We start from the raw sequence: 13,723 nt of genomic DNA, 5'->3' as shown, positions 1-13,723 counted from the left end.
GTAAGGGAATATGTCTCATGTGTTTATTTCTTATATGGAACATCATACATTTGAACAGCAAACACATTCTTTCACATAGGCTAACATTCCACCTGAAAAAGTCCACCACGGTTAGCTTGTTAACACAATTCAGGATATACGGTATAGTAGTAAAAAGATTCCCCGTAGCCAAGTAAAAATCAGAGTAGGGGGCTCAAGGAACAGGGCTGTATTTAGATCAAATCTGAACTTCAAGTTCAAACATAGTTTAATGGTGAATCTAAAGTTGTAAATGCAAAGTAAACGTAATGTGAAGGCTGCTTTAAACCAAGCATGAAAGACCGAAAAGTCAGAGTTGAGATTTCCTACATCTGGTTTTAATATTTTTTCCTCTGCTATTAGACAAGTGACCTTTTGTTTTATTTTGTTTGTTTGTTCAAAAAATTCATTATCATTGTCACTGTTGCTACAACCTAATACTGTTTTCAGAGTTTTTAGAGCCACTTCTTTGGGAAGAGACTGAGCTGCATATGGATTTGTTAAGCCAAAATTAGAAACAAGTTCTTTACCTTCACGTGGGAACAGTGATGTAACAACACAGTTATGTTTAAAAGTTGAAATCCATTTTCAAGAAGAGTATGTGCTTCTTAAAGATGTTTTTCTGTTATCAAAACTGTGGCAGAGCACTTGCCACCTTCATTTTCTGAAAGCAATAAAGGATACTTTACCCAGAAAGAGCGAGTAGTATGCCAAACTACAGGATTGAATTAGCAGTATTATTAGCACCACATTTCAGTCCTGAGACCTTCTAAACGAGGCAGTCACTCGCAGAGTACGTAAGCCTCAGTGGTGGAAGCAAGGCGCTGTGCAAAACGAAACTGGAGGAAACCCACAGGGTTATGAACACAGGCTTTTTGCTAGTTCACTTGTGCACAGTCTTTAGAGGATTCCCTAAGAGTAAACATACTTAATTAATTCCCAAGTAAAAGAAGGAAAGATAAATTCACCACTTACTGCATCTGCTGTCCTTTGTCCACACGTTGAAGTAAAAGGGCTGCTCTGCTGGTCTCACCTAGCTCCAGGTCGCCCTCCGGATTAGGCATAAATGTGAGCGGCAAGCAGCGTGTTGACTTTGCAACTGTGCAAGGAGCAGCCCATCGCACTGCTGCTCGAGAGCCGGTCAGGACAAAGCGCTAAACTTCAGCGTGAGAGCACCGCATCTATTACCCTCGAGGCTCTACCATTTCACCTACACCTGGGCGGATCTATCAAGCTTCATCTCTATTAGGGCTGTTTTACTCTGTGGCTTAAGAGGGAGGAGAGAGAGAGAAAAAAAAGAGGCTTGCCGTTGTCACACTTGTTTCCTATTAAGAGCCTTACGGTGGATTGAGTAATTGTGTACGAAGGTAGTCTGGCTGGCAGATGTGTGCAGCCCCAGCGGAGCACTAGATTCAAGGCAGATGGGTTGTACCAGGGCGCAAACAACATTGACGGAGAGAGAGGCGTGATTAAAACAGCAGGTCTCCGTTTTATAGTGCTGGAAGTGGGGTAGCATTAAAGCTCCTGGGAGCCAGAGCTCCCCAAATGGTATTGCTCTATAGCAAGGAAAACAATAAATTCAATAAAAAAGAAAGATGTTCAAGCTACAGAAGTTATAGAGACATTTATAATATTCACTTTCACTATTAATGAAGGATTAAATGAAGCACCCTTTCCCCACTACCCTAACTGAACTTAATTAAAACTACTCAATCATGGGTCAGAATAGGTTACTGATAGTGTTAACGTGACGGATTTGAAACAAGCCTCATTCTACTATATAAGCCATGGTTATCTTTTTAATCTGAATTAAATTGCTTTAAGGAGATTTACACTGTCAGGCAGATTGACATTCTGCAATTGGACATTTTTTTAAAATGTCATTGAAGCCAATTGTTAGGAAAACTGTCCTCCCATTGGTGTTTCTGTGTACCACATATTTTCTCAGGCTCCTTAACCCATGGAAACATGAGGACTGTCTATGTCACCATTCTTTGATGATCAAAAATGGATAAGTAACCAGATGAATATAATTAACTTTCACAAATCGTAAGTCTATGATCTGTTTTCTTGTTGCTGGAAGCTACTATGTTAAACAGAGCACTACTACTATTCCTAATGATGACGATGATAACTGAACAGCCACATGCCAGAAACTGCAAAGAGCTCTATATTCATCCCCTCTTTTGAGTCCTACAAGGACACCATGAGGTCGATATTACTATTATTATCACTTCTTTTTTTTTTACAGATAAGGGAAAGAGTTGGAGAGGTCACTACACATGGTGACACATTTGTTCTGATTTAGAAGTTGGATGCCACTCGATCTGACTCTAAGTCCTCATTCTTCACCATGTTGTACAGTCTCTATGTACAAGAAACTTGCACAAAATAAAATTGTTATCATTTATTTCTTTTATAGGAAAATTAGAAATAAACTCTTATTTCTCTGGTAGGTATAGAGTTAAATGCTCTAGCTTTGTATTCAAATAGGTAATAGAATTATCATTTCAGCCCACAGATAAAAGTTCTACTAAGGGTGCTAATGATCAGTCAAGGAAAGAACTGCCTAAGAACATGTATTTTAAAAATGATTTATTGACACATTTTCTTGATTAAAATCATTTGACTAAATGTTTATATCCCTGATTGGTTTGCGGCAAGCCAGTGGAAGAAGGAATGGGATTAAAAATTAAGAATTTCAATCAATCAATCAATTTTGAATTTTCAATCCTTTCCCTGTTGCCCAAAGTTAACCAAAATACATTTTTGAGTAATAATTTCTTGTTCTCCCTTTCATATTTTATCATTTCCTTGTAAATAAGTGCTTTATTTCTTCTAATAGAAACTTACTTTGCTAAGCAGTAAAGTCATATTAGTATCTGAAAAAAATAGAAAACAAACCCTCTCACTTCATTTCTGGAGACAAAAATGATGAAAAATAAATCTGCAAATAAAGTACACTTATATGAAAACTTTAAATAATGAACTTACAACTCATGAAAAATTTTGCAAAAGACAAAATAAAGCTCTGGTTTTGAATAATAGCATAGTTTTATGTTACATGCCAGATTACAGTGATGTAGATATTAATAGGCCATTGACTTTGGACATTTATAATAATCATGCCAAAAAATTAACTAAAGCATCCTCTATCACTCCATCTAAAACAATAAGAATGAATATGCTTCAAAATGCAAGAATAAATTCAAGGACAGTATTAAAAGACAATGAAGAAGACATATAAGGTGGTAAAAATGGGGAGATAGTACTAATAAAAAGATAAAGAAGAGAGATAACAATACTAGAGAAAAAACAATTTGTGATTTAAGTGTTATCCAAGGGGCCAGTGCAACTTGAAGAGGCCTAAGTGGTTTACAACTACTGTTTATGTATGTGTGCAATATGAGGAGAGGGCCTTTTTAAACACTGGTTATTTTAGAGTTTACTTTTTGGTGTGTGAGTGCATATATGAGGGTATGGATATCCTAAAGATACTATAAGCATACAGTGATATCCAAGTTATAGAAATATACTAGAAGAGTATGGAATTACCTGTAGAAATAATGTACTGGAGAGCAACTAATCTTAATTTTTTTTAACTGGATTTAAGTAAATTAGGCTGAAGTTTATCAGTGACTATCTGAAATCTCTCTTTATGAGCTTCATCCCAACTTTAACATGTTCAGATTTTAAAAATTTTCATTGTAAAAACAAACAAAACTTCTACATTTTCATGGTTTCACATGAATACTGTGATTTTTTTCTATCTTGGCTGAAAATGGGACATATTAGAAACATCCCAGGAAATGATGTTCTGGGGAGTTTCCAGTCTTACATATATTCCAAAGCATGGGTAAGATTTGGAGAAGCATACAGATCTTATTTTTATTTATTTCTAGGTTTATTCACAATCTGTCACATTCAGCTTATTCTCAATAGAGTCCTTTATAGAAAATGTTATCTAACTTATGAACTAATGATCTAAAGCTTGTTGGTTTTCTTTTCTTAAGAAAGGTAAAAATCAGAATTTTCCCACCACCAAGCCACTTCATTGCTGATTTCCACCCCTGGCCCCCCATTGGGTTTATTTTCATCCCATCCACATACAATATTCCCTTTAGTTTTACTGATGGTGACTATTGTCAGGTGGCTGTGAAGTTGTTATTAATAAGACTGTTTCAATAAATTCCAAATATAATCTATCATTTCCTATTCAATAACAAAATATTTATTTAAAAGTGATATCGATATTTCCTTTTGCTACATTTGTTCAAATATTTAAGATATACCACTGAAATCAAAGTTTATGGTATTTTTAATTATCTGGCTCAAGATGTGGTTCTTTTTTAAACATGTATCTCACTTGGGTCAAGATTTTCAAACCCAAATGGTAATTTGAGTTCCCAACTGCTTATTTCTGTGTTTTAAGGTAATAAAGAACCCTTGCACTGATCCCTAGCAGCAAGCCAGCAACTCTGAAGAAACTGCTCAATTCTTAAGTACAAATACATATGAATATCTTCAAAAACAATCCATACACTTCTGTTTTTCTACCCCATGATTTCAATATTGGACTTTGTTAGCCAAGAATATGTAATACACAGAGCTCATTAAAACATGAGATCAATTGTCTATTTGACAGGGAATTGTTCTTTTTCCCAATGTGGTTTAGATGGGTGCAATTCTATGTAAGGTGAAGATGAATTAGGAAGTTTAAGTATTTATTGATTCACCAGATCTAGAAATATGGGAAAGGTGTTATTTCATTTTGTTTGATGATTCATCAGGTCTAAAATATATCATGCATTGGGCAGAAAAATAAAAGCGTATATCTCAAACATTAGTGTTCTGTTAACATTATGATATTATTTATTAGTACAGGATAAAATATCAATAGGATAGGATGCACTGAATTAGAGCAGAGGAAATATTTCTATGAGCAGATCTGAAAAGCATATATAGAGGTTTTGTCAATTGGATATGGATAATCAAGATTCAACAAATACTTAGAGGAAACTCCTTTTATGATACAAGGCATGATTTGCAGAATTCCATGACACAAAATATTTCCAACATTGGTTATATTCTTCCTGTGTTAGATGTTAAATATTTTCCTTAAAATACCCTTTTGGTCAAGGTCAAGAACATTCTGACTAAAAATTTTACTCTGGTAAAACTACTAGTGATCTAGAAGGAGAAATGTTACTACCTAGAATAATTTCTTTTTTTTTTTTTTTTTTTTTGAGAGGGCATCTCTCATATTTATTGATCAAATGGTTGTTAACAACGATAAAATTCAGTATAGGGGGGTCAACGCTCAATGTACAATCATTAATCCATCTCAAGCCTAATTCTCGTCAGTCTCCAATCTTCTGAAGCATAACGAACAAGTTCTTACATGGTGAACGAATTCTTACATAGTGAATAAATTCTTACATGGTGAACAGTACAAGGGCATTCATCACAGAAACTTTCGGTTTTGATCATGCAATATGACCTATAAACAATCAGGTCAAATATGAATATTCGTTTGATTTTTGTACTTGATTTATATGTTGATCCCACATTTCTCCTATTATTATTATTATTTTTATTTTTAATAAAATGCTGAAGTGGTAGATAGATGCAAGATAAAGGTAGAAAACATAGTTTAGTGCTGTAAGAAGGCAAATGTAGATGATCAGATGATCAGGTGTGTGCCTATGGACTAAGTATTAATCCAGGCTAGACAAGGGCAGGAAGACATCCACGGATGCAGAAGATTTCTCTCAAAGCAGGGGGGGTGAGGTTCTGAGCCTCACCTCTGTTGATCCCCAAATTCTCACCTGATGGCCCCCCTGCGACTGTGCCTGTCTTAGGTTGTTCCTCCCTTGAGGAATCTTACCCGTCTCTGGCTAACCAGTCATCTTCCGGGGCCATACAGGGAAATGTAAAGTTGGTAAGTGAGAGAGAAGCCATATTGTTTGCAAAGGTTAGCTTTTTACTTCTTTGCAGATTTATGCCTTGTGGCTTCTATGCCCAGCACTTGTCTCGAGGTATCTTTACCACCTGGAGGAATTATGATACTCGGTAAATTCGATATGAGGCACGAATTCTATTTAAGGGTTGTAATTAGGAAGGAAGAAGAAAAGCTATAGATGTAGCATATGAAGGAAACATGGGAGGATTGATTATTTCTTTGACATATCTTCTTGTATAGTACCTTAAGTATGTATAGGTTTTAAACTACTAACTAATTTGCACACACATATTAACATAATAGGAATACGGTGACATAAACAAAGCAAATCTATAATTACCATCCATCTCCAGTGAAGCCAAGAAAACCATTTAGGCACCCTAGGCATTTGTGAAAATTTATCTATGATATGATGGATATTGTCCAACTGTACTTGAACCATCAGACAAATTAAAGCAGCCCATTTCTGGGATCTGTTCACATCCCATATGTTCTTTTAACCATAGATAGTCTATAGTCATGAGATTTTGGAGTGCTACAACTTGCACCCCTCCCAACTCCTGGTTGAGTTCCAACAGTACAGATCTGGTCAAATTCGTTGTCTCACTGTATGCACATGCCAGCCTAGACATCTCCCTTCTAATTCCTATGGCCAGTCCAGGAGACGGTGGGCTGGATGCAGCCACAACTGCAGCATCGTCCGGATCCCTGTGGAGGCTTTTTGATGATCATCCCCCGGCATAAGTCCTCCAGAGAGTGCTGATGCCGGAAGCTCCTCCTCATATCGTATCTTAGTTCATTTTCTGGGTATCCAAGCTAGGCCTTGATCTTCTGCATAGAAACAAACAGACCCTTTGCCCACACTTTGACATGCCCTCTATACCACTGTGCAGAACTCATTGGAGGTCAGCACACAGTAGCTGCTTTTTTTTTTTTTTTTTAATTAAGAGAAAGGAATATTATCAGAAAAGAGTACCTCCATAGCTGATCATCTGACACCCTTTAAGTGATCAACATTAAGGATATTTAAAGCATGCGTTGATCTTTGATTTACCAATAGTTTTATCCTGTTAAGGAGTAATCCCCCTTTTCTTTCTTTCTTTCTTCTTTTTTTTTTTTTAATTTTTAATCTACACTTACATGAAGAATACTATGTTTACTATGCTCTCCCCTATATCAGGTCCCCCCTAACAACCACACTACGGTTACTGTCCCTCAGCTTAGCAAAATGTTGTAGAGTCACTACTTCTCCTCTCTGTGTTGTGCAGCCCACCCTCCCCTTTCTCCCTCCCCCCATGCATGCTAATCAAATACCCCCCTTCTTCTTCCCCCCTCTTATCCCTCCCTGCCCACCCATCCTCCCCAGTTCCTTTCCCTTTGGTACCTGTTAGTCCATTTTTGGGTTCTGTAATTCTGCTGCTGTTTTGTTCCTTCAGTTTTTCCTTTGTTTCTATACTCCTCAGATGAGTGAAATTATTTGGTATTTCTCTTTCTCCGCTTGGCTTATTTCACTGAGCATAATACTCTCCAGCTCCATCCATGTTGCTGCAAATGGTTGGATTTTTCCACTTCTTATGGCTGAGTAGTATTCCATTGTGTATATGTACCACATCTTCCTTATCCATTCATCTACTGATGGACACTTAGGTTGCTTCCAATTCTTGGCTATTGTAAATAGTGCTGCGATAAACATAGGAGTGCATCTGTCTTTCTCAAACTTGATTGCTGCGTTCTTAGGGTAAATTCCTAGGAGTGGAATTCCTGGGTCAAATGGTAGGTCTGTTTTGAGCATTTTGATGAACCTCCATACTGCTTTCCACAATGGTTGAACTAATTTACATTCCCACCAGCAGTGTAGGAGGGTTCCCCTTTCTCCACAGCCTCGCCAACATTTGTTGTTGTTTGTCTTTTGGATGGCAGCTATCCTTACTGGTGTGAGGTGATACCTCATTGTAGTTTTAATTTGCATTTCTCTGATAATTAGCGACATGGAGCATCTTTTCAGGTGTCTCTTGGCCATCTGTATTTCTTTTTTGGAGAACTGTCTGTTCAGTTCCTCTGCCCATTTTTTAATTGGGTTATTTGTTTTTTGTTTGTTGAGGCGTGTGAGCTCTTTATATATTCTGGACGTCAAGCCTTTATCGGATCTGTCATTTTCAAATATATTCTCCCATACTGTAGGGTTCCTTTTTGTTCTATTGATGGTGTCTTTCGTTGTACAGAAGCTTTTCAGCTTAATGTAGTCCCACTTGCTCATTTTTGCTGTTGTTTTCCTTGCCCGGGGAGATATGTTCAAGAAGAGATCACTCATGTTTATGTCTAAGAGGTTTTTGCCCATGTTTTTTTCCAAGAGTTTAATGGTTTCATGACTTACATTCAGGTCTTTGATCCATTTTGAGTTTACCTTTGTATATGGGGTTAGACAATGGTCCAGTTTCATTCTCCTACATGTAGCTGTCCAGTTTTGCCAGCACCATCTGTTGAAGAGACTGTCATTTTGCCATTGTATGTCCATGGCTCCTTTATCAAATATTAATTGACCATATATGTTTGGGTTAATTTCTGGGGTCTCTAATCTGTTCCACTGGTCTGTGGCTCTGTTCTTGTGCCAGTACCAAATTGTCTTGATTACTATGGCTTTGTAGTAGAGCTTGAAGTTGGGGAGTGAGATCCCCCCTACTTTATTCTTCTTTTTCAGGATTGCTTTGGCTATTCGGGGTCTTTGGTGTTTCCATATGAATTTTTGAATTATTTGTTCCAATTCATTGAAGAATGTTGCTGGTAATTTGAGAGGGATTGCATCAAATCCGTATATTGCTTTGGGCAGGATGGCCATTTTGACGATATTAATTCTTCCTAGCCATGAGCATGGGATGAGTTTCCATTTGTTAGTGTCCCCTTTAATTTCTCTTAAGAGTGACTTGTAGTTTTCAGAGTATAAGTCTTTCACTTCTTTGGTTAGGTTTATTCCTAGGTATTTTATTCTTTTTGATGCAATGGTGAATGGAATTGTTTTCCTGATTTCACTTTCTATTGATTCGTTGTTAGTGTATAGGAAAGCTACAGATTTCTGTGTGTTAATTTTGTATCCTGCAACTTTGCTGTATTCCGATATCAGTTCTAGTAGTTTTGGAGTGGAGTCTTTAGGGTTTTTTATGTACAGTATCATATCATCTGCAAATAGTGACAGTTTAACTTCTTCTTTACCAATCTGGATTCCTTCTATTTCTTTGTTTTGTCTGATTGCCGTGGCTAGGACCTCCAGTACTATGTTAAATAACGGTGGGGAGAGTGGGCATCCCTGTCTGGTTCCCAATCTCAGTGGAAATGCTTTCAGCTTCTCGCTGTTCAGTATAATGCTGGCTGTGGGTTTATCATATATGGCCTTTATTATGTTGAGGTACTTGCCCTCTATTCCCATTTTGCTGAGAGTTTTTATCATGAATGGATGTTGAATTTTGTCAAATGCTTTTTCAGCATCTATGGAGATGATCATGTGGTTTTTGTCTTTCTTTTTGTTGATGTGGTGGATGATGTTGATGGATTTTCGAATGTTGTACCATTCTTGCATCCCTGGGATGAACCCCACTTGGTCATGGTGTATGATCCTTTTGATATACTGTTGAATTCTGTTTGCTAATATTTTATTGAGTATTTTTGCATCTACATTTATCAGGGATATTGGTCTGTAATTTCCTTTTTTGGTGGGGTCTTTGCCTGGTTTTGGTATTAGGGTGATGTTGGCCTCATAGAATGAGTTTGGGAGTATTCCCTCTTCTTCTATTTTGTGGAACACTTTAAGGAGAATGGGTATTATGTCTTCTCTGTGTGTCTGATAAAATTCCGAGGTAAATCCGTCCGGCCCCGGGGTTTTGTTCTTGGGTAGTTTTTTGATTACTGTTTCAATTTCTTTGCTTGTAATTGGTTTGTTTAACTTTTGTGTTTCTTCCTTGGTCAGTCTTGGGAGGTTGTATTTTTCTAGGAAGTTGTCCATTTCTTCTAGGTTTTCCAGCTTGTTGGCATATAGGTTTTCATAGTAGTCTTTAATAATTCTTTGTATTTCTGTGGAGTCTGTCGTGATTTTTCCATTCTCATTTCTGATTATATTGATTTGTGTTGACTCTCTTTTTCTCTTAATAAGTTGGGCTAGAGGCTTATCTATTTTGTTTATTTTCTCAAAGAACCAGCTCTTGGTTTCGTTGATTTTTGCTATTGTTTTATTCTTCTCAATTTTGTTTATTTCTTCTCTGATCTTTATTATGTCCCTCCTTCTGCTGACTTTAGGCCTCATTTGTTCTTCTTTTTCCAGTTTTGATAATCGTGATGTTAGACTATTCATTTGGGATTGTTCTTCCTTCTTCAAGTGTGCCTGGATTGCTATATACTTTCCTCTTAAGACTGCTTTCGCTGCATCCCACAGAAGTTGGGGCTTAGTGTTGTTGTTGTCATTTGTTTCTATATATTCCTTGATCTCTATTTTGATTTGTTCATTGATCCATTGATTATTTAGTAGCATGTTGTTAAGCCTCCATGTTTTTGTGAGCCTTTTTGTTTTCTTTGTAGAATTTATTTCTACTTTCATACCTTTGTGGTCTGAAAAATTGGTTGGTAGAATTTCAATATTGTGGAATTTACTGAGGCTCTTTTTGTGAGCTAGTATGTGGTCTATTCTGGAGAATGTTCCATGTGCACTTGAGAAGAATATATATCCTGTTGCTTTTGGATGTAGAGTTCCATAGATGTCTATTAGGTCCATCTGTTCTAGTGTGTTGTTCAGTGCCTGTGTGTCTTTACTTATTTTCTGCCCGGTGGATCTATCCTTTGGGGTGAGTGGTGTGTTGAAGTCTCCTACAATGAATGCATTGCAGTCTATTTCCCTCTTTAGTTCTGTTAGTATTTGCTTCACATATGCTGGTGCTCCTGTATTGGGTGCATATATATTTAGAATGGTTATATCTTCTTGTTGGATTGAGCCCTTTATCATTATGTAGTGGCCTTCTTTATCTCTTGTTACTTTCTTTGTTTTGAAGTCTATTTTGTCCGATATTAGTACTGCAACCCCTGCTTTCTTCTCACTGTTGTTTGCCTGAAATATGTTTTTCCATCCCTTGACTTTTAGTCTATGCTTATCTTTGGGTTTAAGGTGAGTTTCTTGTAAGCAGCATATAGATGGGTCTTGCTTTTTTATCCATTCTATTACTCTATGTCTTTTGATTGGTGCATTAAGTCCATTTACATTTAGGGTGACTATTGAGAGATATGTACTTATTGCCATTGCAGGCTTTAGATTCGTGGTTACCAAAGGTTCAAGGTTAGCTTCTTTAGTATCTTACTGCCTAACTTAGCTCGCTTATTGAGCTGTTCTATACACTGTCTGGAGATTCTTTTCTTTTCTCCCTTCTTATTCCTCCTCCTCCATTCTTCATATGTTGTGTGTTTTGTTCTGTGCTCTTTTTAGGGGTGCTCCCATCTAGAGCAGTCCCTGTAGGATGCCCTGTAGAGGTGGTTTGTGGGAAGCAAATTCCCTCAGCTTTTGCTTGTCTGGGAATTGTTTAATCCCACCATCATATTTAAATGATAGTCATGCTGGATACAGTATCCTTGGTTCAAGGCCCTTCTGTTTCATTGCATTAAGTATATCATGCGATTCTCTTCTGGCCTGTAGGGTTTCTGTTGAGAAGTTTGATGTTAGCCTGATTGGTTTTCCTTTATAGGTGACCTTTTTCTCTCTAGCTGCCTTTAAAACTCTTTCCTTGTCCTTGATCCTTGCCATTTTAATTACTATGTGTCTTGGTGTTGTCCTCCTTGGATCCTTTCTGTTGGGGGTTCTGTGTACTTCCATGGTCTGTTCGATTATTTCCTCCCCCAGTTTGGGGAAGTTTTCAGCAATTATTTCTTCAAAGACACTTTCTATCCCTTTTCCTCTTTCTTCCTCTTCTGGTATCCCTATAATACGAATGTTATTCCTTTTGTATTGGTCACATATTTCTCTTAGTGTTGTTTCATTCCTAGAGATCCTTTTATCTCTCTCTATGTCAGCTTCTATACGTTCCTGTTCTCTGGCTTCTATTCCTTCAATGGCCTCTTGCATCTTATCCATTCTGCTTATAAATCCTTCCAGGGATTGTTTCACTTCTGTGATCTCTTTCCTGACATCTGTGATCTCCCTCCGGACTTCATCCCACTGCTCTTGCATTTTTCTCTGCATCTCATCCCATTGCTCTTGCAGTTTTCTCTGCATCTCATCCCATTGCTCTTGCATTTTTCTCTGCATCTCTGTCAGCATGTTCATGATTTTTATTTTGAATTCTTTTTCAGGAGGACTAGTTAGGTCTGTCTCCTTCTCAGGTGTTGTCTCTGTGATCTTTGTCTGCCTGTAGTTTTGCCTTTTCATGGTGATAGAGATAGTTTGCAGAGCTGGTACAAGTGACCACTGAAAGAGCTTCCCTTCTTGTTCGTTTGTAGCCTTTTCCTGGGAGAATAGCAACCTCTAGTTGCTTGTGCTGGGCAGCTGTGCGCAGACAGGGCCTCTGCTTCCTGCCCAGTTGCTTTGGGGTTTATCTCCCCTGTTGCTGTGGGCTTGGTCTGGCTGGGGCTGTTCCTCCAAAATGGTGGAGCCCCGTTTGGAGGGGGAGCGCCCAGGAGGCTATTTATCTCCGTAAGGGGTCTCTGTGCTCCCTGCTGCCCAGGGGGTTAGGGTGCCCAGAGATCCCCAGATTCCCTGCCTCTGGTCTAAGTGACCTGTCCTGCCCCTTTAAGACTTCCAAAAATCACTCTCCAAACCAAAACAACAACAGCAACAATGAGAGAGGGAACAGAAAGAAAGAAAAAGAAAAAAAAGAAAAAACAAGCGATTTTTTTTTTCTTTTTTTTGTCCTCAGGTGCCAGTCCCAGGCACCCGCTCACTGGTCCTGCTGCCCTGTCTCCCTAGCACCAGGGTCCCTGTCCTTTCAAGGCTTCCAAAAAGCACCCACCCACTGGTCCCGCAGGGAAGGAACGCTCGATATTCTTTGTCCTCAGGCACTGGTCCCAGGCACCCGCTCACCAGTCCCGCCGCCCTGCCTCCCTAGCACCGGGGGCCCTGTCCCTTTTAGGCTTCCAAAAAGCACTCGCAGAAAAGAGAAAAAAAAAAAGAGGAAATACGCGCGATTTTCTCTGTCCTCAAGTGCCAGTCTCAGGCACCCGCCCACCGGTCCCGCAGGGAAAAACGTGGGATATTCTTTGTCCTCAGGCGCCGGTCCCAGGCACCCGCTCACCAGCCCCGCCACCCTGCCTCCCTAGCACTGGGGTCCCTGTCCCTTTATGGCTTCCAAAAAGCGCTCGCCAAAAAGAGAAAAAGAAAAGGGGAAAACCGCACGATTTCCTCCGTCCTCAGGCACCGGTCTCAGGCACCCGCCCGCCGGTCCCGCAGGGAGAAACGCGGGATATTCTTTGTCCTCAGCCGCCAGTCCCAGGCACCTGCTCACCGGTCCCACCACCCTGCCTCCCTAGCAACGGGGGCCCATCCCTTTAAGGCTTCCAAAAAGCGCTTGCCAAAAAAAAAAAACCGCTCCGGTTTCTTTCCACCCGCCGGGAGCCGGGGGGAGGAGCGCCTGGGTCCCGCCGGGCCGGGGCTTGTATCTTACCCCCTTCGCAAGGCGCTGGGTTCTTGCAGGTGTGGATGTGGTCTGGATGTTGTCCTGTGTCCTGTGGTCTCTATTTTAGGAAGATTTTTCTTTGTTATATTTTCATAGCTCTATGTGT

At 39.1% G+C, this 13,723-nt stretch overlaps 1 protein-coding gene across 4 annotated transcripts in view; it reads right to left on the bottom strand.

The window, feature by feature from the left end:
• SEMA3A (semaphorin 3A) overlaps positions 1-1,360 on the bottom strand; it is a 442,921-nt gene extending 441,561 nt beyond the window's left edge. For all 4 annotated transcript variants that reach the window (XM_073238902.1, XM_073238903.1, XM_073238901.1 and 1 more), the window contains exon 1: positions 994-1,360. The gene's annotated coding sequence lies outside the window, so the exon portion shown is untranslated. The remainder of the gene's footprint in view (positions 1-993) is intronic.
• Between the last annotated feature and the right edge of the window lie 12,363 nt (positions 1,361-13,723).

This window comes from Manis javanica, chromosome 6 (genome assembly GCF_040802235.1).
Source record: "Manis javanica isolate MJ-LG chromosome 6, MJ_LKY, whole genome shotgun sequence".
Taxonomy (NCBI): domain Eukaryota; kingdom Metazoa; phylum Chordata; class Mammalia; order Pholidota; family Manidae; genus Manis; species Manis javanica.
This window is presented reverse-complemented; position numbering and strand designations above follow the sequence as displayed.